The following is a 23,844-nucleotide window of genomic DNA, read 5'->3' as shown; positions in this document are numbered from 1 at the left end:
GACATTTCCTTATGCTTCATTTCAGGTACTAGAGGCCATTATCAGTATCGGTTAATCACTGCTGCTGTGCAGGGAGATCTCCCCCTCATGTTCCAGCCACCTTTTCTTCTTGGCAGCTGGTCCCTCTTCAGCATGAAACCCTTTGGGCTGCCCTGCTCTCCCCAGTATGTGCTGTGTGGGTTGGCCTGGTGTGTGTGGTCATGCTAAAAAATACATTCTTTGTAGTCTGCTTAGCATCAGTGTTGTTCTTTTCCCTTACTGTAACAGTCCTGGCGCATGGCTCTGGCGATGGCCTGCACCAAGGAGCGGGGCGAGTGCTCCCTGCAGCGCCAAGGCGGTGCATGGTTTTTCATTCTGACTTGAGGGGAAGGGATGAGGCATGCCGCTGTTCGGGGCAATAACATCGTCGTTAAGCATCCTCTCCACCTTTTGCTAATGAGGGTGCTTAGGGCTGGGAGCTGCTGGTGACTGCTGCGGAGACCTGGTGCAGGTGAGGTGAGGGCCGTTGGCATAGTGCTGCCCGTGCCTATAGCTTGGGGCGTGTACAGGCCGGGAGATAGCTGTATGCTCCGTATTGACCTTGCTGAATATTTTAAACTCAAAAAGCAGTATAATGCTGCTGCTTACAGTCTCCTCTGACTTGTGCCACTTTGGCTCTGGTTTCCCATGCTAGGTCTCTGCTTCTGTCAAAACCTCTTTTTGCAGGTCTTTCCAGCCGAAGCAGTGGAGCTGCTTCAGAGGCGGCTGGTTGGAAGGCCTTTTGGAAGAATGGAAAGAACTGTAGTACTCTTTTGCGCCTATTTAGAAATTTGTGTCCTTCCTGTCTCTGTGGTGCCTGAAGACTCCAAGGAAGTGACTTGCCTTGTCAGAGGAGTGCCAGGGATGAGGGATTTAGGGCATCTGTAGTTTTGCTATCTGGAAGAGCACTTGACTACATCTTGGAAGTACAACAACTTGCATGTGGTCAGCAGAGACTACAACCTTGTTTCACAGTTGCTTGTGTCTGGTTTTTGCACACCATTGCAAGACAGCACAGACTTTCTCCTTTGCTCATAGTTCTTGTCCTGCTTGTTATGAAGCTGTTGGAGGAGGTGTTGCTGGGCTGGGGCAAGGTGTGCTGTGGTAGCAGTTGTCTCACCAGAACTTGTCCCTGTTGACTGTTCCACACGAAGAGAAGCGAGCTGCTGCTTGCATCTATGCTGAGGCCATTAGCACAAATTGCACCAATCTGTGCTGTGAAATGTCTGCCTTTTTCTGGCTTGTTTTCTGAAAAGTTAAAAAAAAAAAAGTGCACAAAATCAATATGGCAGAGGCTTCAGTTGTGTTCACCTGCTGTCGCTTCGAGAGGAAACCATGTCACTCAACATGCCTGGTGTATGGCACTTGTTGAGAAGATAGTTATTTAATCTTTCTGTTTTCTTCACATCAGTCAAAAAATTGGTTTATTTAATGTGCATCATCTGAACAGTTCACTGAATAAGCTACCTAAAAAGGTTAATCTTGAATTCCATACTGCTTTTACTGTCTCATCCAACTGCTTCAAAGACAGTAATGAGTGTATCTCTAATGATGATTTTCTGATGCAGAGGTAGCGGAGGCATCTACTATTTTCAGGTGCCAAAACTGAGACTTACAATGCCTGTTTTCTCAGAACACTTCATGTTTTGTAGTGCTGTACATGGTTATAGTACAAGTTTCAATTAGAGATTGAACGGAGAATCTCAATCCATGACTGCTGGTTCCTGTCACTTCTGGACGTGGTCTTTCTGTGCCTGTAGTTAGCCAGAAAAGGCACAGAAATAAATATCTGGGAAAAATTTTACATATGTGACTTTCCTCTTATTGTTCAGGAGGTTTATGGCAGAGGCATAAATGGGATCTAACCTTTCAAAGTGATGCTCAGCTGCCAGACCACGAAGCATCCTTTCTGGTCTCCTCACCATTGCTTGCCTTGCATGCTCCCCATCTTCCAAAATCTGCGTGAAGGTGAGGCCACTGTCTCACATGGTTGCAACCTCCTTTTCCACATGACCTGGCTTTCATACACAGCTAGCAAGTAGAGTAGACATTGCTCCAGGTCTCAATGAGCTTCCATGTGTCCTTGTTTGCATTCCTTCCTTCAGCAGGAGCACTGCCTGCCTGAGAACTGGGTTTAGAGCTGTGTATGATCTGGCCGGGATACGCAAAAGTTCCTCGACTGTTGTCTGTAACTTCTGACAGCGGGATATTTGTAAATTTAAACGCTTCCTCCCAGAAGTATCAAAGGAACTAAGGCCACTTTTCAGCATGAATATGAAAGGCTTTCGTGCACTAGTGCAGCAAGGATTGCCATGGAGAACAAAGGCTTTTGGTAATCGCTTCTAATGCCTTTCAAGTTTATGCCTCATTTTTTCCCCTTTTTCAGACAGCCTCCCAGAGTACTGAGGCTTCAGTGACTGACTCACCAAATAATTAACAGGAGGAGGACTCCATCTCTGAAACTTCTGAACACCTCTTTTAATTTTCTTAAACCAGCCAGTACCCTGGCCAGGTTCCAGTTTGTGTAATTACATTTGACCTAACTTAATCCCTTGGCAGTTTCAGTTGCACGTGGTACTCGTCTTGGCTCCCTGTCCTGAGCTGCCATTCAACGCTACTCCATGGTTTTCAACAGCTGTTGTAGTTCAGCTATAGAAACGGGTGTATTTTCTTGGTGGAAACGCTCCTTGTATCTCTCTCCTTTGCTAAACATCCTCTTCTCAGTAGTATTTTGGGTGGTAACACGTCTGAAGATGATCTTGCTGAAGTCTCTGGAGCTACTTTTACCCTCAGAGATGAGCATGCATTTAAACTCTTTTATTAGTTGGCCATCATATATTCTGAGCTTACTTTGAGTTCTTCATCTTCAGCAACAGGCATTTGTTGCTCAATCTCTGCAGCTACTGTGTGTTGCTGTAGGGACGTTATTGGTGCAGGTATTCCTCTTTAGTCTTGGAAACACTTAGCACTTCTGTTATCAAATCTGTGCTAAATAGGAGCATGTCACCTTCCTGTGCTGACGGTAGTTGGGCCGGCTGTTAAGTGTTGGCATTGGTAAGGGTGGAAATGATCAAGGAAAGCAAAAGTCCAGGGCGACTGAGAAAGATTGCAAAGGAAAAAAACCAAAAGCCTTCCAAGTGGAAGCTTAGAGATGGACAAAGTGCAGTAGCAAAAGGGATTGTCAGATGGATGGTGCATGGAGAGGACACTGAGTTGTTGCACTGGCACATCCTTAGATGTGCAACAGGCATCTTGTTTTCACAGCAGGTGGCAAATTAAGTGTTTCTTGGCTTCAGCCCTTGGAGAAGGTGTGTTTGTTACAAAGCTGCTTGATCCTTTGGGGCTAACAGCAGCCCCTGCTAAGGGGAAACAGGAATTTAGACAAGATGGGGTGCAAAAGGCAATCCACTGATGAAAAATGCTGTTGTGGCAAATTGTCTGCTACCATCTAGCTCTGTTTTTCTGAGAGCCTCCAAAAGTAAGATGGCAAAAGTATTACTGTTGCTCTTCCCTGTTGCTTGTTCTCTCTCATGAAATTTGGAATGTTTTTGTTATTCAGAGGTCTTCCCTGTGTTTCAAAACACACTCATGTGAATAATTTCTTTATTATTTCCTCGTTGTCACCAAACCCTTGTGTTCAGGAGAAAGATTTCATTTTGCTAGATAGAACATCCTGAAGATTGGAAGGCAAGGACTGTGTTGTGAACACAAAAGTTACTCAATCTTTCCTCAGACCTTACTTTTCTCTTCTGGGTCTATCCCATAATTATACACGCTCAAATCTCAGACTAGAAGTCGTGTCTCTGTTGGTTTCAGTGACACTGTAAATAAAGTCACCAGTGAAAACATTAAGATTTGTCCTCTGTGACAGTGAATAAAGCTTTGGAGTCGGAGCCATCTGATTTTTGATGTGTGGTGGGTATTGCTTATACCTTGACAGGACCTTCTACAAAGTCAGTGAGCACTTCGTTTCCTAGAACACAGATTTATCAAACACTTATGGTGATTGTCAGAGAAAATGTGGCCAAGTTTGAGTGGTGGCGCATGATGTATCTATAGTCACTGATGTTGCTTTTGAAGATCTGTTTGAATGTTAAATAGTGGGGTGGAAGAAATTACACTTCAGAGCTGTTGGGTTTTCCTTACTACTGGACCCTCTGCCCACCATCCTAAACACAAATATTTTCTTTTTCTTCTTTCAGAGTACTTTATAACTGCATGCTGTGTGTGCCTGTATGCATCAGCCTTTGGATGTGTGCATCTTTTCCTGAAACAGCCTTGTGATATCCTACCTGCCCGTCTCTTGGGGTAAGAAAAGAAATACACATGCAGAGAAACAAGGTGAAGAAAGTGCTTTGAGCAGAATCAGAATGGCAAAGAGAAGACAAGCCACACTGGTGCCTCAGCTTGTAAATTTTGGAAATAGTGAACTTGTTGTGGAGAGAGGGAATAAACTGTAAATCTGCCCGCTGTAAATAAGACAAATTATGCGTTTAAGTGGTAACAAGAGAAATCTAAATGAGACATTAGTAAATGATCTCCTGCATTAGGAATAGCTGAGCACTGGAACAGATTGTCCAAGAAGCTTAAGCAGTTTCAGTCATTGGAAAGGCTTAAGAAGAAGTTTGAATAGCTCTAGCAGACATGCTTTTAGGAGAACTGATCGTTCCATATGGTGGAGAAATGGACTAGATGACTTCTGGAGAGCCCTCCTAACCCATCAATGGTTAGAAATGGGAGCATGTGAAATTCTTATCTCAGCAACCTTATTCAAAACTGGTAAGGTAAAAGGCAAAGCTCAGTGTATTTGTGCAAAAGAAGCTGCCTGGTCTGAGGTTGAGCTTTGATAGAACAGCAGTTAACTCTGGTGATCAGTGTCTTTGTTAACTGGATGGTGATCGTGATCTGGAGAGAAGTGTAAGCTAGCACAAAAGGAGTTTAATCCTCTGTTGTTCCTCTGTTGTTCGCATGTAATGTAAACTTGTGATAAAACCAGGAGGTTGTATCAACTCTGGTTCCTTTGTAGCAAGTTCCTGGGAGCTTGTGTCTCTTCTGTGATCCATGTAAAGGCTTTACTCTTGCTCTCAGGTGGGTAATCTCATCTATTTTATTGTGACATGAAAACAGAACGCTACAGATACAGGTATACTGAGAAAAATACAAATATCATGTTGGAACACAGAGGAACCAAGTGATTACTTTCTCTCTGTTTCCAGGGGCTGATGAAATGGAGGAGAGTTTAATTTTTCTTTTCTTGTTCTTCTATTCCTGTTCTCCATTGTGTTTCTTTGTCCTGTCTTGAACAGCAAACGCAGCAGGCTTTTTCTGTGTTTAAAAATGCTGGCTTACCAGCTGGGTCTTGAAATTATGTCCTGAAGATGGCTGCTCATTTAGTTCCCTTGCTTATTCCTCGCTCTCCTGGGAGCTGCAGATGACAAACCTTGCCTGGGCTCAGGCAGCCTCTGAGCCTTCATCATGAGAGGAATGGGGTTCAGGTGCTTCATCTTCCTCGATCTGATTAAGAAGTACAGTGAGATACCTGTCCTGTCTCATAGGACACCCAAAATCCAATGGGAAATTCTCCAGTCTCCTGTTGGAGTTTGTTTGGGATTCTTTTGGTTTCTCTTATATTTATCTTTCATCCTTAATGTCAGCAAATACTGATGTCCCCTCTGGAGTTATAGTAGTGTCTTATTGTTTGTTATCATCATCTGCTTAGCAGAGATAAGCTGTTGTGTCCCAGGGGTATGGGAACATGGAAGAAACTTTGAAATAACTCTAAGAAATGTGGATGGTGTCAAGAGAGAAATAAGGGGATGCCTTTCTGAAGTCACCTTTGTATGTGGGTTTTTTCCTCTTTATTCTTTTTTTTTCTTGTTGAGCTTTTCAATTCCTGCAACTATCTGCTCAAATCTTGAAAGCAAAACGTTCATGGAAAGATACAGTGTGCCCCCTGATCTTTTGATCTCAATCAGTCAAATAAATCTAAGACCTTGCAGTTCACCTTGTTGCAAGGACAGTTAATAAGTTGAGGGGTTGTGCCAATGGCAGTGATGATTTTCCAGCCTTGTGCTTTTTTATTGTTGTTATTATCATTTTTTGTGATTCAGACCTCTCAGGCTGGTCAGGGTAAGATTATTTGCAAAGAATACTCCATAAATATGCTTGTCAGGATTGGAGTTAACATTCAAGCATTGCTGCTTAGCAAAAGAAAACAATATGCCAAAGTTCAATTGAGATTTCCCTGCAGGGTTGAAAATAATGACAAGACTCACTTAACATGGCAGAGATGAGTCCTGCCACCTTTATGGGAGCAGTTGCCTTACGGTCCCACAGCACATCGCAGCTGTGTGCCTGGTTAACTTGCTGATTGCGCCTGAAGGTTGGGTGTCTGTCATCTCGTGCTGGGGCTACCTTGGGCCAGAGGAGCCCTGGATGCATCTCCCAGCTCCCCAAGGTGCAAGGTCAGTCAGTTAGTAGTTTTCTTTGATTTTGCAACTGATTTTTTTTTTTTATACCTAATGCCGCACTCCTTGCTTATGCCTGTAAACGAGGTTTTGTGGAGCTGTTCTAAGCTCTGAGTCCTGCAAAGCAGTCCCATTTCCATCCTTGCACTCCGAGTGCAAGCCAGTGTGCACTGCAGGCGTTGCTTAAGAAAGTCCTAGCGTGTCCTGGTGTGTTGTGAGCAGTGCCCTGTGGGCTGCTCATTATGAGCGTTTGGGCGCTTTGGGAATCCCAGAGTTTGGTGGGCAGCTGGTTGGGTTTTCCCTGCTGTGACAGTTCATGAAAATAGTTCCTAGATGTCTCCCACCTAGTGTTTGCCACCAAGGAGGCTTGCAGCATCCAATGGCCAGAATTTTGCTTCTGTCAGAAAGTATAATGCTGATTATCGATGTTTCTGCTGTCCTGTCAGCAGAATTGACTTCTGTGGGTGAGAGAAGCATGAGGAGTGAAGCTGGGAGCCAGCAGCTGCTATTAAAGTATTAACCTGCAGTGTTTGAAACCCACACCAGTCTGTTGTGTAGAAATGGTCTCTCTATAGAGTGTGGTCATGGATGGAAGTATAGTTTGTCAGAAGCATGTGGCTCTTCTGAGGTTATTTCTTCCTCCTTGCATAGAGAAGAAAGTGAAAGTGTTGAAGACCACTTGTTTTACACACAGGAGACTGCATGGCAGTGGAACCCCAAGGCTGGGTCTGAGACCCGTAGGTTTGGTGAAAAAAAGAAAAGCTACATGTGGTGAAAGGCAGCTCATTCTCTGAAAAATTTATGCCATCAATAGAGAAAGCAGACTGGGGCTGGGTCGTGAAGTAACGGTGCAAAATGCAATGTGACTTGTGGAAAACCATGTGGCACTTCAGTGACAGATCCCCTGTGACAGCCCTGTGGCTCTGGGTCCAACTCTGCAAAGCTGTAGCTTTCAGTGAAACAGATGTGTCTGATTCCTTGTCAGCATCGGCTGAAAAATAAAATAGATAAATTAGTGTTTAGTCCCATCTTAAATTCTAAAAGCCATTTCTCCAATGCCTGTAAATAACTTAAACCTTTGCTGGATTTACCTGCCTTGCACATAAAAGTAGAGATATAGTAAAAATAGATTACTGAAGGTGGCAGAAGGGTGCCTTCGCTGTGTGCTGCTGCACCCTACCTGGTGGCCCTGCCGTGAGTTGGGGAGAGGTGTCCCCATCCCCATGGATAGCTGCCTTCTTTGACGTGCCAGGGAGAGAAGCCCTCCAATATACAGGAGTTATGCACAGTCCAGACACCGACACTCTTTTTTCTTATTCCAAAAGGGACTGGCAATTAGCAGCAGGGGTAATAGCCACCTTGAGTTAAATCGTATGGAGGCGCGAGAAATAGCAGGGTATATTTGGAAATATCTATTGCATATACGTATTCCTCTTAAGAAACATGTTGGAGATGCCATATCCATAAATACTAATAAGGCTGTTTGATTCCAATTTTCAGGTAAGATTAACATTTTATTGAGTATTATATCTGTCACATTCAATGCTTTAGTGTACCATCCTCTCAGGCTTATTAGCATAATTGCAGTGCTTAAGCAACAATAAAAAATTCAACAGTAAAATAGCAGTTAACACAGGCAATTTGTTATCAAAAGCTTTTACTTAAGGACAGCTTTTGAGCATATTTATTATCAAGTTAGGGCTATACATTATTTTTATTTAGAAAAACAAGAAGAAAATGTTGTAGGATTTATTTTTCTTTTTTAATGGCTAAATCAGAGGGCCTGAAAATTGGTCACAGCCTTTTTCTGTTTCTTAAAATCGCTCAGCAAATTTGCTTGGGGTGGGAAGACAAGGTGCTGAAACAAGCTCAAGTCTGGAGCAGGGTTGTGATGTTAACTCAACAGAACAATATTGATAAGTCCTGATGCCAACTTGAGTGCCCTTTTAAAATTCCCTTGTTGTGTCCCAGGCTCTGAAGACAGCATTCTCCCCCTCTGTAACTGATGGCACTGCCACTGGAGCAGTGCAAGGGCAGGGTGTCCCAGCCCCGTGTCCCAGCCATGGCGGCAGCCCAGGAGGTGATGCAGCTGTGTGCTGCAGGGACGATGTGCCTGCAGCAGAGGGGAAGGACCAGACAGGACTTTGATGTCAGTGCTGGCTGTCTCTGAGGTTGGAGTGGAGGAGCATGGTGTGACTGTGTGACAGTGTTGTGTGCTCCCCCTGTTTCTGTTCTTCCTTTGAGGACACTGGGGAATAGTCCTTTTGCAGAAAAGCTGTAGCGTAGATGTGAATGCATGTATACTTGTGCACATGCACCTGCTTGTGCACATACATACATGTGTGCCCATACACAGAGAAAATCCCTCTTGCCAGCATCGTAAGATTTCATGGGTGTATTTTAATTTTCAGCAAAAGGCATTTTGAGGGCAAATTTCCTGTGTACATTTAAAACACAAAGTTGTACCTCATAAATGAAGTAAATTAATTTTAAACAACAGAAAAAGTCTTCAGACTAAGAGTTCCATCAGGAAAAGCATAGGCTTTTGGCAAGAGGAAGACAGTTGCTGTGATTGCTTGTGATTCCTTTGCTGGTGGAGGCTTTTTTCAGGCCCTGCCTCTGCTTGAGTTTGCTCCTCCAACACCCTTCAGCTTCTGCTTGAGTTCTTCAGATTATGACCCTCCATTGTCCTGCTTGTTCCTCAGAACAACAGAGGTGTACTCACCTCCAGCATCCCTGTTCTCTCTGTCACTGGAACTTGACATGTCTCTCCTCTCATGTGTTTTCCTCATCCTTCTTTGCTCTGGGAGACCTCCTCTGCTCTGTGCTACTTTTTTGGAGGTTGCTCTCCCGTCTTATTGATGGATAACTCATGGTGGACCTGGCACTTTGGTGGTGCCCCGAAGTTTTACCCCTTTGCCGTTTTGGTGGTATCCCATGCCATGCTGAAGAGCTGCCACAGCCCTGGCAATGCCTTGATTGGGCTCACAGCCTGGACAAGCAAGAGGGGTAAACTTGTCTGTTGTTTTTTTTTTTTTTTCTTCCATTTTGACTGTTACCTAAGCTCACCCCATGAGGAGAAGTGAAGGCAGTGCTGCCCTGGGGCAGAAGCTCATGTTCATAGTGAAACAGGATGTGCAAGCAGGTTGTAGGAATTGGGAAGGGAGTGCATGGAAACAGGTGAAACTAAACTGGGCACATATTAGAGAAGTGATGTGCTGCGGGGTCCTCTTCACAAACACCCTCTTCTGTGAATATGTGAAATTTGAAAGGATCTGGTTGTTTCAGATCCTGTTTTTTTGGGGTACAAAAACCCATGTTATTCTTCAGAGATAAACTGTATGTTTCAGGTTCTTGGGTAGTTGTGACTGTTGTGTTGATACACAGCTCACTCTCATGAAACTGCCTAGTACTGCACACTGTCAACCAGAAAGCTTGGTGATGCTCCTGGGAAGATGAATGCACAGAAACCGACTGTGGAGAGCTAAAATTCCTGGGAACTTCACTCTCAGTGGAAATTTGGCTGTGATTTGAATTGCACTTGAAATAGGCATTCTCTGCCTCTGTGGTCACCTCCAGGAAGGGGGACTTGCTGCTCTCCCCAGAATGAGCAGGTTCCTCCACAGTCCTGCAGGTCCCTGCTATCAGTCCTGGCTCTGCTTGTCTGACTTTAGCAGCATCCAACGTATTAGCTACCTGAGCATCTCTTGCTTGCCTCTAGCCTAGTAGCTAGGTACTGGTGAGTGTCTTCTGCTATAGCCAGGGAAGGACTCTTCAAGGTCCTGTGCACAGGCAGAGGGTTCCCACGTCTGTAGGAGGAGCTGGGGGACCAGGGAAGGTGCTTTCTTGGGTGTTGATGTGATTGAGGACTCCTACCCGAGATCTGTAGTCCTCCAACAGTTAAGATAGAAAGGCCCTTGCAGGTCTCTCGTGCAGCCCCTAGCTCAAAGCAGGCTTAGCTTTGGGGTTGGGTGAGGTTGCTCAGGGCTTGTCATGGCATTGGTGGTCTGCTGTGATCTTGAGGGATGGTGATGGTGTTTGCCCTGATCAACAAGAAGAAACCTTATGGAGGGCTTTGGAGGCTTTACTCTGGTGTCAGGGTAGTGGAGCAGTGAGATTTCTGAGAGAGGGGCTGTGTGAACAGTCAGCTGAGAGCCAGAGTCTGAGCTCTACAGTGACACAGGTCCTACATCAATGCTGCTTGTGAAGTGGGGAACACCATGCTCAGCTCTGCAGGACCAGTAGTGTTTGGGGCTGGCTGCCACCGCAGCCGCTGGGGAAACTGCACGGCCCTCCTTCGTGGTGGACGGGGAGGGATGATGGGAAGAGAGGTGACAGGAGCTGTGGCTGTGCGTGAACACGTCTTCCTCGAGGAGAAAAGTGCCTGCATGCTTCTCAGGGAAAAAAATTGGCTGAAAGAATTTAGCAGTGATAAATGTCATAAAAATACTTATGCTGGAATTTGTAAAGCCTGGAACATCTGTTCTCAACAGTGCTTTGATCATGTTGTGCGGCTTTTAAAATGATACTTCCATGAAATAAGTGAGATCCTTATGGCTGCAGGATTCCTTTCAGTGCCCCTTTTTTCATGGAGCAAAAAGGCAAATTTCACAGGGAACATTACATGACTTGAAACACATACTTTAATGGTTAGTATCAACCAAACAATGTTTTATTAGGTGCTAGGAAAATGTTCCAGTTACATACCCCAGGAAGCAAAGCACTCTCATTTACTTTTAAGCTTATGGGAGCTGTACTTTGAGGAAAAAAAAAAAAAAAAAAAAAATAAAGAAGTCATTTCTTGTGTATTACTGTATTAAAAACCAAAACAAACACGGTGAAATGAGCTTAAACATTTTGAAGTTGTTGTCAGGAAAAGGGCCTTTTTGGGTTTTGTTTCGAGGCAGAGTTGTAGACGAGCAGGGATCTGCATGTTTTCTGAGGGACGTGCAGCAAACAATTGCAAAACACTGACAATTTACTTTCCTTGGTGCTCTGCTTTGGATTGAATAACTTTTTAGTCATGCACTTTTCTCCAAGGACTCATCCTTTCCCCTTCCCTTGGTGTTTTAGCAGGCTCCTGCCTGTTGCCCTTCAAGCAGCTGCGTGTTTGTGGCTGAAATGTTGTGACGCCGGATGTCTCCAGTGTTTTAAGGAGCGCGGAGAGCTCTTCGCAGTGTGATGCTTGGCCGGAGGATTTCTGCTCCTTTGCCTTCCTGCTACACGTAGGGGAAAAACCCAAATCTCCTGGGCTGTGTTTGTGGAAACAGCCAGTAGGACACGGGGAGCAGCAGGAGGGAGGGAGAAACTGAAGAGAAGATGTGGAGTGAGTGGGTCTCTTTCATGCGTTCATGTGTTCGTCTAGGCAAATCCCTTCCTGCTGCTACAGCCAGAGAGTCCAGCAGCTCCCAGCAGGATGCTGGGGAAAGGCTCCTTGCTTCCATCTCCCCTTTCCGTCACTGGATGGATGAATGGGCTTGTGTGTGGCCCCAGGGCTCTTCCCAGCAAGAGGAGTCTGGGTCGGTTCATGGTTTCTTCATGTAAAGACTGCCCAAGCTGTGAAAGGAGAAAGAGTTATGGCAATAAATAACAGAGAAGGAGTATGGCTGTGCTTTCTAGTAGGTTCTGAGTGTCAGGGGTTAACTTATGAAAACTAAATTGTTTAATTAATTTCTACAGCACCCGACAGGTGAACAGGAGGCTTATTACTGTGACATATCCATTTATAGCAGTTTGCCTTCGCTAACACCTGCAACTCAGTTCTGTTACATGCTTATGCTGTCTGTTAATTATTTACCAATGATTTACAAGTACAGAGTGCAAATAAAATGCTTTTATGCTGAAGACTGCATTGAACATCTAAGATTCCTGGGTTTTATGCCACCGTACTACCAGGTACAATCCCATCCTCACCCCCGGGATTCTGATGGAGGATTCTTCAGGAAGCATCCTCTTGCCCACCAGAGCTTGCACACAGAGGGGCTGCAGTGTTAGTGAAGGGCTTGCTACACATGTGGCTCTGGTGTATGAGGGGATCTATGTCCTTCGCTTCCTTGCAGATTGATTTTTGCCATTTTGAGTGACTTCCCCCCCACAAAGGCTCATTCTTCTTCACAAATGATGACAGAAGCAAACTGTTTGAAAAAAAAAACCCTCACTGTGTGATGTGCTGCTTGTTCTTGTTTTTTTTTTAAAGAGTAAAATAGTATAAAAGTCAAGTAGCAGATCAAGTTCTGACTCAGCTGACTTATGATCCTGTGCTATTTCTGTAACATTTTTAGCTTATGACCAAATTTTTCTAATATTAGGACATTGCCATAGAAAGTGTGTCAGTCCCAAGCTGCCAGGACCTATCACTATACAGAATATATACGTTTCTGAGAAAGTGTGCAGGACCAGTCCAGTAACTTTTGTTGTGCTTTTAATTGCTGTACTTTTTTTGTTGTTGTTTGGGGTTTTTTTTTGTTGATTCACTTACCAGAGAGCGCTGTGTAGAACAACATAGCTGGTTTTTGTTTCTCGTGCAGTCAGGCAGCGAGGTTCTGTCCCTAGCTGTGCCTTTTGCTCTTGCAGTTGCCTTACTGGTAGATTTTCAGCTGGTGTGAACTGCTCTAAGTCAATTCAAGCTGTACTAGCTATATGGATTTTATGGAAGTTGAGAATCCAGTCATACAGCTCATTGTTTTAGTAAGGAAGGAGTTCTGGAGATGGTCAGCCTGTTCTAGGTGGGCAAGAAAGGACATGCAAAGTTTCTCTAAGCTCAGGGAAAGTGTGTGTGAACAAATAAGCATCTGTGTTGCAGTACAAGGGAAGGTGATTACTGAGGAAATCCCAAAGTTTACAAGTAGGATTTTTTTATAGGTCCAAATCTGCTGTGGTTTCAGAGTACCTAAGGACACTTAAAATAATGAAACTCCAGGCAGTCCAGCCCAAACATGCATGACACACAGCAGCGGAGCAATCATTGTGTTTAGCGTTACCAATCAGCTAGCTAATGCAACAGCTGCTCTGGGATTTTGTGTTTCATTTTTGTCAGGATAATAATGAAGCACGCAGGGTTAATGATCTGTGTCCGGTTTCCCTCCAAAGTGCTTTATTTGCACTTTGAGGCTACTTTTCATGGTTCTTTGCAGCAGCCCCAAAATGTCAACTGACCTGAAGAAATTGACAATAGATGCTTAAAAAATCCGAACTAGAAGCTAGAAAGGATGTTGCTTTCTAGCTTTTCATGTGAACACCTTGTACTCAGACTCTCTTTGATTAAGTAACCAGCAAAACTGTTCACATGTACTCCAATTAAAATTTAATGAAGCAAGAGGATGTATTCATATATGCTGACTAATGCGGGAGGAATAGATTCCAGTAACTCGGCTCTGCAATCCCTTTGCTTTGCCATCAGGGCTCGGTTTACTAGAAAGCTCCTCAGCAGCTGTGGAGCTCCTCTAGTACGAACAACCCTCACAACTCTGGTGGGGTCATGCAGTTACAGCAAGAGGCACTGATGGCTTATACAGAAAATAATGTGCCTCTTTTCTAGGGCAGAACCTTACCAATGAAGTCTGGTTTGGCCAATTGCAAGAGGTGAGGCAAGGCTCTTGTCCTAATGTGCTCCATCAGAAGAGATCAGAGAGTTGGTGGATGTGTGTGTTTTATCTGCCCTTGTGTCAAAACTCTTATCAAGCAGCAGTTGGATGAGTGCAGCAACGCACATCAGGAAAGGACACCCTGTTGGCCCTGATTTTTTAAGTAGGGGAATTGGTGCTCAAGTGGAGGCTGTATGACAGCTAATCTGGTGTCAGAAAATAACCAGGCTTTTAGTTCTTTCATCTTTGCCACAGGCTTACTGGGCAGTTGCTTTGGCACTTGCATTCCCAAAGGAAAATGGCCTTGCTTTGCAGATGATTTAACTTCTAAAATGTTGCTCCCACCAGCAAGGAATTCACAGACCTCTGCGTGGACCATGAAACAACCTGCCCTGAGTGGTGCAGAGACTTGCTTACTTTCACACTGCCTCTTCCTGAGTATTTTCACCTCGCAAGCTGCTGCAGAGCTCCTGCATCATCTCACAGGATAGGGTTTGGAGAAATGGTGTAAGGAGAGCTCATCTGCTCATTGCACAGTGCCCTGTGGCTTCAGCTCTGCGTGGGGATTGATATCCCACCTCTGGAGTGGAATGTGGCAGCAGGGTGATGATGCAGAGCTATTTTAAATGGCATTTTTGGATAAGCAATGAAAGATCCTGCTGTATCCACTCTTAGTAATGGGTTGGGCGAAGAACGGAAATGCCATGGTGGAATTTGCCTTTGCTGCTGACCCTTGCATGACACGCAAGAGCTTCTCATCACCAGATCTTTGTTTTGCCTTATCCATAATACAAAGCAGTGCTTCATCGGCATGGCTGGCTGTTTTCCTTCTGGCTTGACTCAGTGGTAGAACTGCAGCAGTCTGTCCCGAGGTATACTGCGTTCTCCAGTTATCAACTGTTTCAATCCCCATTCGTCCTGCAAAGGCTCTTGCTTGCTGTGTTGCACTGAAGTGCTGAAGAAGCCATCAAAGGGAGATGCGACTCTGGAGCTGAGATCTTGTGCTTAATTTTTGGCCTGGAAAGCTGCTCTTGGAACAGTAAGCATGAGATATCTCTTAAAACCTTCTTTGTGTGCCTTTCTGAAGGAATAGCTGGAAGGAGAAGACCTGTCAGTTGAGCTCTAAAAGAGAAACCTATTGGCTCTGAATACACTGGGGACATTATTTAAGGTCAGTTGATTTGTGAGAAGGCACGACTTATCTAACGCAGCCTAAGGTTAGTTATGCAACAGATGGGCTGTTCTTTGTTTTGAAGAACAACTTTAGTGTGTGCCTGTGAAAATCAAAGGTCTTGCTGAAGGCATGTTGTGTTCTGGCTGGAAGCTATTGGGTGTCTTCCTCTAGTGATTTTCCTTCTGTAGTAGATTATCATTGCAGAAAGGTTTCCAGTGGAAAAGACATTCATCAGTTGCAGGCTGCAGAAGTTGAGCTGCTAGTAGAGGTATACTTTGGTGGGTGCTGGTGCAGGACCATGTGCATACGGTGTTGTTTCAGACCAGACTTCACTTCCTTCTTTCTCCACCATACATCTCTGTGTCATAGGCCACATCGCTGGATTGTCTAGATACCTACACAGGGCAGTCTTTTTAAGGTAAACAGTGAAAAGAGGTGTTTTTTGACTTCTAGAGAGAGATATGTAACAATTTTCCGTTTATATTGGTTTGAAATATGAGGTTTGCAGCGTTCCGGCTGCATGACACTGACGTCTCCTTTCTTGGAGAACCTTTCTTACCTCTGTTAGCTCACATTAAAACATGCTGTCCAGCCAAAGTGCTGATATCTCTCCAGAGAGACTCGGCATCACTCCGCAAATCAAAGAAAGGGGATTTTTTTCTTTAGACCCTAGGATTGGTTTCCTATGCCTTATGGGGTGGGTAGGAGTGAACAGTTCTGGGTAGCCATTTTTTGAGTTTGAACCTTTGTGCACAGTGAAAAATGCTTTATTGCTTGTGCAGAGCTAAGCATAATATTCAGCAAGATTGCCTGACGTGCTTGCGGACTATCTTTCCGTGCTTTTCATTTGTGTGGTCTGTTTCAGGTGGTTTAGTATTTGCAGAATGAAGATATTTTAACTAGCTTTGCACAAGTATTGTCGTGTGTGGTTTGTTAGCTGCACCCTCGTGAATGAACTCTGGGATAATGAAAATAATCAAATAGCTTGAGCTTTTTTCTGAGGACTTTATGTAAGAGATGGAAAAATTAAACCTTAAAAGGAAATAAGCAAGGTGTTAAGTCATAAAATGTCGATTTTCCTAGAAGTTCAACTTTATATATAGACGTCTTGTTGAAACCCAAATTGTCTGTGGTGGAAATGTGCTGACTGATATGGTGTGACAGTGGGGGAGCTGGGGAGCAAACTTGTCAGGCTGCAGCGATCCCTGGTCTGGGTGCCTCAGAGGTGCAGATGCTCTGAGTTCAGGAAGAGCGTTTGCATCTCCCTCAATACAGGTTGGGACCAAAAGGGGTTTTCCTGGTTGATCCTTGCTCTGGAAGTCTTTTGGCTGTGCAGCTCTGTTTTTATAAGCTCCTTTTGAAATAAACTAAGGTGTTACAGTTAGTAAGAGATTTTTCTCTGCTTTGCAGCATCAGACTCCTCCTTCCCCCTTCTCAGCATCCAAAATGATTAGCAGTTTCTGTAAATCCAGGCCTATGGATTTTTTGAGGACCCCTGACAGCCAAGGGTGATCGTGTTCTCCCCATGTGTTTCTGAAGTAGGAAGAAATCAATGCCTCAAGGGGGACTGTGCCTGACATCTATTAATTACACTCTCCCCTTACATCTAATATACCAGGGGACGGTCTGAGGCGACCCCCTTTGCCCTGGCTAATTGATCAAGAAGCAAATTCCCTGGATAATTGATCCAGAAACAAATCAGCACAAGTGAATGTAAACTGGTTCCTTAAGAAAGGGGAACATTTGTTTGGTAGTTGAAATTGGAAGGAGTAGTTGCAAACCGAAATAAAACATACAGTAGCATGAGATACATGGCTGCAACAGCCCCTGTAAATGGTCCCACCAGCCCTGCAATGCCCTACGCTAAATGCTTGGGAATAAAACATGTCCTGCTGTTAATGCTGCATCAAATGAAGGCATTGTGGTACCCGCCCGGGGCGATGGGCTGGGGGATAATTACTGTTTTCTTCCTGTATACCATAGATGAGATAATTTTGAAGCTTTACCATCCTGACTCCTACAGCACACATTAAGCTGAATATGACATCAGTGTTAAGAGTTGTGGCACTTGTGGTTACGGCTTTGGGATTCCTTATATTTACTTTCTAGGGAACTAAAATTCAAAGCAGCTTTTATGGCTGTCACGAGAATACTGTCAGTTTCGAAAGAGGTGGGTAAATGTGCATTGACCTTTAACTAATATGGCCATATCCTATTTTCTGTGTGTTTCCAATTAGGAGAAGTATGTTATGATTTTAAAAAAAAATAATGTTAAAATAAGAAAGTTATTTAACTGCAAGACTTCTTCTGCTTTTTCCTAAAATATAGTGAGTTGTCCATGGGCAGAAGTTTTCATGCAATTACTATTATAAACTGGCAATCAAGATTTAATAATAGCACTCACCATCTGCTACCAGTGGTGGAAGAACAGGACTGAACCCTGGACTGCTGTAAGCAGTTTTAATTTACAACTTGCAGCAAGGCCGCAGGGCTTCACGTCGTTCTGCGGAGGAGGGGATGGCATTCTCAGTTGCCACTGCTGATCCTCTCCCTGAGCTTTTGGGTTTTTAGCACTGTAAATCCCATGTGCAACATCTTGTCATTGCTCAGTGTGGTGAGTTGTGCTTTCAGAGTGAAATAAAGGAGAGTGCTGGCTGTGCCAGACTTGACCCAGCTCTGTCTGAAGCCAGCTGCAAACTCCTGGTTGTCACTGCTGAGAGCTGGACCTGCTCTCTGGTAAGACCATGGCTAGTTTTTTCCCATACTTGGATGGTGGTGGAAGGTGATGGGCACATCTGGCTGAGGTAGAGGAGGGTCTCTCCCTGTGCTGCTTCTTAAAGGGCACACCCCTCCTCCTTATTTTCCGTATGTGTGTTGCAAAATAATTTTATGTCTTTGTTCCTAGGACTTGGGATCCTTTTCATGAGCCGCGGTGGATCTTTTGCTACCTTAGAAAAAACAGAACATATTTTTCCACTTTTAAAAATGTACTTTGCTAAACAGGTATTTTTGTCAAATTGCAGTTTCCTCCAAAACATTTTTCTTTATATAGAAAATGGGATTCCACCTCTCCTAGACCTTTGGTAACAGCTGTTCTGCTAGCTAAATGTCACTGAATTAAAAAGAAACAAAAATAAGAATATGATGTTTTTAGTTAAAGATTTTAGTTGACTATTTCGGTCCCAGGTAGAAGAAATTCTCCTCTCTTCTGAATGTTGAGATATTCTGGGGTTTACTGCCCTGCTATTTTACATTGCAAAACACTGTAATACTGCAGCATTTCTGGAAAACTGTTATATGTGTGTATAAACATGCTCTACTCTGGCTCTTACATTGCTCCCTTGCCCAGAGAAGTGCTGGGGCACCTCTGTATGACCCTTGGTGCTGAAGTGTGCTGCTGGTTTTGGCAGCTCAGCTTTTGGAGCTGACCTATAATGAAATTGGTGCAATGGGATAGTTTCAGGTCGGGGTGCGTAGGAAAAGAGGACCTGTGCCAGCCTTTTGAAGGTTGCTTTGATTTGTTGCTGGGTACAGTGAGGACTCCTGGGGTATTATTTGAGGATTAAGTGCAACATTAAACATTGGAGCTGGCTTGTCAAAGAAAGGGCAGTTTATCAAAATATAATTTATAACCAACGGTTTACTACTAGCTACAGTAATTAATACAGAACATGACAGGGCCCATCATTAATGTGCTTTGTTGTCTCAACTTGCATTACTGCTGCTGGCAAGGCCAGCTTCTGAGGCTAATGAAGGACAGGGAAGAAAGAAATTTGTGCTGTTGTTAGCTGATGGTAATATTTCTCCAGGTCACACACTGTACCGTGCATTGCATCTGATCACAAATCTCGACCAGACTTATCTGTTCAGTAAAAGCTGGTTTTCCAAATTCTTGCTTAGAGAGGCACGGAGGTAACTCAGAACCCATGACAAACTCTGTTAATGTTGGGATGGGGGAGAGGGTGTCCAGACTGGTCTGGAGGATGGGAAGAAAACTCTTCACCTCATCTTCAATGGTCCAAATACTGCTTGGGTTATTGGTGAGGGAGAGCATTTGGCTCCAAGTTTACTGAAGTTGTCTGAGGTAGGAGGAAAATGGAAGAGGCGTTTCCAACATTTTCTAATGGCCAGGTGCCTGTGTGAGGGCAATGACTGATGCTGTGTTGCTGATGGGCATCTCTGTTGGTGAGGAGCTTGTGGTTGTTTTGAGATGGGTCCCACTTCCTGATAGCCCATCTTGAGCTGCCTGAGAGCCATATGACTTCAGCAGAAGTTTTATTATTGCACTAGTTTCCAGAGAGATGTTTGGAGCCATTCCCAGCATTGGGTTAAGCTGCAGCAGCAGTGTAAAGTCCTTTCTGGTGTTTTGGTGGGGGATAAGCCAGCTGATGGCTCTCCTAAGGTGTGTAAGGAGTTTGCGTTAAAATAAACAGACTATGGGAACAGCTTTGTTTGCTTTATCAAGTCTGTTTTTGCCTGTATTTCAGAGAAAGATCCCACAATGTCATCAAACTTTGAGAAAGACTTGGAGACGGGGAGTGGTCAGGTCTCCTGCATGGGGATAGCAGTGGGAAAACCAAATACTGTTGAAATTTGGCATGCTTGAGCTCCGTGGTCACTGTGATCTATTGTGACATTAATTTAGAAGAATATTTTTGGTTTAGCACCCACCCTTAATTTAAACATTTGGTCAAACAGCACTTTCAGACTATGACTGCCCACAGTGGCAACACCTAACTGGGGCACTTTTATAGCAGAGTGTGTTACATATTAATTTTATTGAACATTTCCCAAACATTTGAGAAGGATGTTGTAAAGTGCCTTGCATTAGTCCAGATTTATTTACTGCCATTTCCCGATACCATCAGGGCTATCTGCAGGGAATCCAAAGGAATGAACCTGGAAGGTTTCAGCAGTTCTGCTCCAGCTAGAACCAAGTAAACAATATTCTCACTGTTCTCTCTGTGCATCTCTTCCAAACATGTCCTTTTTGGCATGTTTGATGATAAAATCAGATAAATTCAGTTCATGTTAAGATGACAGAGTAAATGGTACGTTTGCCACTTTCATTTCCGTGGCCTTGGTTATGGCTTTTGCTGTGTGCCCTTAGTCATCGCTATTGCTGGCTGTAAAGGGTGGAGGATGTGCCTTGTGGGGGATTATATACACCCGTCATGTCCTTTTTTAGATCGCAGTGCTTGACCTCCCTATTTAACCCATACAGGAGCCTATTGAACATTGGCTAATCCCACCAGGGTTTAAGCAGGCTGGCTGAAAGCCAAGTCCTTCATGGGTGGGTGCAAGATGCATCAAGAAGTTTGAATGTTTGTGTCCTGGCTTGCCTAGATTAATCTTGGTCAAAGCAGCTGGATGACTAGGTAATGCAGTGTTATGCCATCACTGTTAAGTTAATGCCAGATAGGGCATGACTATTTTATAATCATAAAGAATATTTGTGTGCAAACTAGGAGGCTGGTCCAGAGAGAAAAATCACTGAGAATTTGAGATTCTTCAGCCTGCGCACTTAGTAGGTTCAGACTCCAGAGCTGGCCAGATGACTTGTCACAGGGTTGAAAACCTTGCTGTTGGTGATTTACTTTTCTTCTTCAGGAATATTTAGTATTCCATTTGTTTTGAGATTTTTATGTTGGATTGATGTTTGTGTTGTAGCAGCAGGTGAATTCTCTCTTTAGGACCTTCAGTATATTTGACAAAGATGCATGTCTTTGAGAGACACGAGGACAGCATGGTCAAGGATTCTGGAGTAGAGCATGTGGCCAGAAAAAGCTATCTGGAAAATGAACATTTCTGGCCAAAATATCAGTGCTCTCATCTGTTCTGTAGAGTGTCCAAACGCTGTAAGTGGCATGTTTTAGTTTGATGCTAGAGCCAGTAGATTGCCCATCCCCAGTAGTTGCAGTGTCCTTCCTGTTTGGAGGGTTCTTAAGAAATTTTTGCTAGAATTAAATTCATTCTCTGCAGCGTGATGGGGAAAGTTCTAAATATTACGGATACTTTTGAAAATAGTAATAATCTGATCATGATGAATAGCACAATAGTCATGTGTAAACGTTGGCTCAAATGTCACTCAGTAATCTTTACCCACTGTGTATAGTGCTTTGGGACCCTCGACATGGATTGCAGCTGAGTTCTAGTTGCTTTTCCAAACACGAAATCGGTCCTTTTTCCCAAAGAAAACCTTGTGTTTGCTGCTTCATGTGTCTGTATCCACAGATGTATGCATAGGTAGACTTGGTAACACTAATGCTGTCTTCTGTGATTTCATGCTGTATTAGTGAGGAGTGTATTGTCAGCAAGCTTTCCAGTATTTATAAAAGGTCTACATGGGGTAATAAAATCTTGTTGTTGGGAAAATTGTTCTAATTTTGAGATCAAGAGGTGTGAGAATAAGAGATGCTTTACTGTAAATTGTAGGTAGATAACAACAGAAACTCAAATATTAGAAGAAACTGGGTATCGCACAAACCACACACTTTCACATCACTAAAACAAGAGCTATGCTCACACAGAAACATGAAGCTCTTTGCAAACCACAGAAAGTAAAAGGGAGCACTCCTGTTTCATTATTGATCTAATTGCTCTTTTCTTGATATGAGAATAGATATGAAATGCTCTTGAATATTCCAGCATGCACAAAAAAAGACCATCACTTTTGGAAACTTTTAAAGGTGCAGCACATGGTGATAAATAGCAAGGCCATTTAATTTTGAGAGTTAGAACCACCCCTCTAATGTCACCTAATTGTTCTTCTGGAACTGAATATATTATAACTTTGATGAGAACTTTCCACTTGGGAATGATATTAAATGAAGAGAGTCTAGCCCATATTTTCATGTGACTAATCAGTTTTGGAAGATAAGTCAGTGCAATCTTTTAAGTAAGTCCTGTTTTAAGAAAGATTCCCTGAAGATTGGGTGGTTTGGGGAACCTCTGTGGTGGGCTCCTGCAAAGCTCCCTTCCAATCCAAATTGCTCTGCAGTTCTTTGTGGTCTTTGCCTTTATGTGTGATCTCTTTCCTTTGGTTTCCCATTTAAGACTGAGTTTCCCGAGTAACCTGTAAGTTTGGGCCTGCGGGACTTGTGCAAAATGCGTGTGGTTAAAACCTTGCCATGTTTGCGTGTGAGAACAAACATGCATACAAATGAGGTTCCTGGATTGATCCAGTGAAGGCTGGACGCGTTTCAAAGATTTGAGAGTGTAGTGAGGCGTGCTTTTCTGTGGGGGAACTGTGAAGGTGAGTGTCAGTCTGTGCTCACCTCCATGTTTTACAACACACTTCCATTTATGATCTCCACCAGCTTTGCTGCTCTGCCTGCTCCTGCCAGCAATTGCACCTCCTACTCTTCTGCCAGGCTGAGCAGATTCTGGAGTCAGGCAAGCTCTCTGTGCTGGCTGCAGGCAATGCCAGCTCCCTGCCTAAGCTCTTCCCAAGGCTGCAGGCAGAGCTGAGCGTCGCGGCTCTTCGGTTCTCCTTGGGTTTTGCTACTGGCTTGCCTCAGTGGCGTTGGGCACCTTCTCTCTCCCTTAGTTCCTACAGCTAATAAGCACCCGTACCACCAAATTTAGTAGAACTCTCAGCTATAACTGCACAGTGGCTGTTTTCTTGTAGTGGGTAGTTCATCCTAAATACACAAGGGTGAGAGAGAAGCAAGATGCAACCTTTAAAAAAATGCTTTTGAAGCAATTTAGTTCATTTTGAGAACTAATTTTCGCTTCCTAGAGTTCTCCAGTATACTTCAATATGGTCTAGAGATTTGCAGAAAAAGCCAGTTCCAGCAGTAACTAATAATAAGAGGTGGAGAGGAAGAATGACTTCACTTGATAGCTTGTTCTTAAGACCTCTCAATGACTTGTTTGATTAATCAGCAATGAATTTTTGCCCAGATTCCCTGGAAATTAACTTTACCTGTAAACCATGTTCAGCTCATTGTAGCTTTCCTTTATTGTTTATTAATTTGATGATTATTCTCCCTCTCCCAGGAAAACCAAATTAATTAGTTTTGTTTAAATCAACATGAGAGTGAGTCTCCAACTTGGCAAGAACATGACTCTGTGGTTGGAGAGAGGTCACTTCTACAGTGAAATGGCTTGGTAGTAGTTGTCCAAGTCGATGTATCACCATCCATGTTCCTTCTAAGGGCATTTTCCCTTGAATTGTTGTGCAGTTCCAAGGCACTGAAGATAAACTTGCGCAAACCCATCCGAAAGTCAGACTCTCAGAAATGCTAGGAACTTACTGGCTTTGGGTTTCTGTTGCTGAGCCAGTAAGAGAGGAGGTTGGCTTTTGGTTTAGGCAGATTAGGCCAAGCCCTCATTTGTTTGCATTTGTTCACCAAGTTTTGTTTTGGTTTTGTTTTGTTTTTTTCTAGAATGGCAACTGTATATAGAATATAATGTGGGAAAAGATTAAGTAAGCTCCTTTCTGAAAAGCTTTATCAGACATTTGCCAAAAAAGTAAGAAAAAGATGATGATTTTGTTCATTGTTTCCTCAGAGCTCAGAGAACCATTCTTTTGAGTCAAGGTGCATTATTGATGCGTTTGTAGGATTAAATAGCTGTTTCCAAGATGCAGGTAAATAGT

General features: G+C 43.7%; 1 protein-coding gene across 3 annotated transcripts in view; it reads left to right on the top strand.

Moving 5' to 3' along the window:
- The window catches only part of LPP (LIM domain containing preferred translocation partner in lipoma), a 331,834-nt gene that overhangs the window by 67,699 nt on the left and 240,291 nt on the right, over positions 1-23,844 (top strand). For all 3 annotated transcript variants that reach the window (XM_074912516.1, XM_074912519.1, XM_074912517.1), the window contains exon 3: positions 4,221-4,326. The gene's annotated coding sequence lies outside the window, so the exon portion shown is untranslated. The remainder of the gene's footprint in view (positions 1-4,220; positions 4,327-23,844) is intronic.

The sequence above is a fragment of the Athene noctua genome, chromosome 8 (genome assembly GCF_965140245.1).
Source record: "Athene noctua chromosome 8, bAthNoc1.hap1.1, whole genome shotgun sequence".
Classification (NCBI taxonomy): Eukaryota; Metazoa; Chordata; class Aves; order Strigiformes; family Strigidae; genus Athene; species Athene noctua.
The sequence above is the reverse complement of the archived record's forward strand: the minus strand, read 5'-3'. Positions and strand labels throughout refer to the sequence as shown.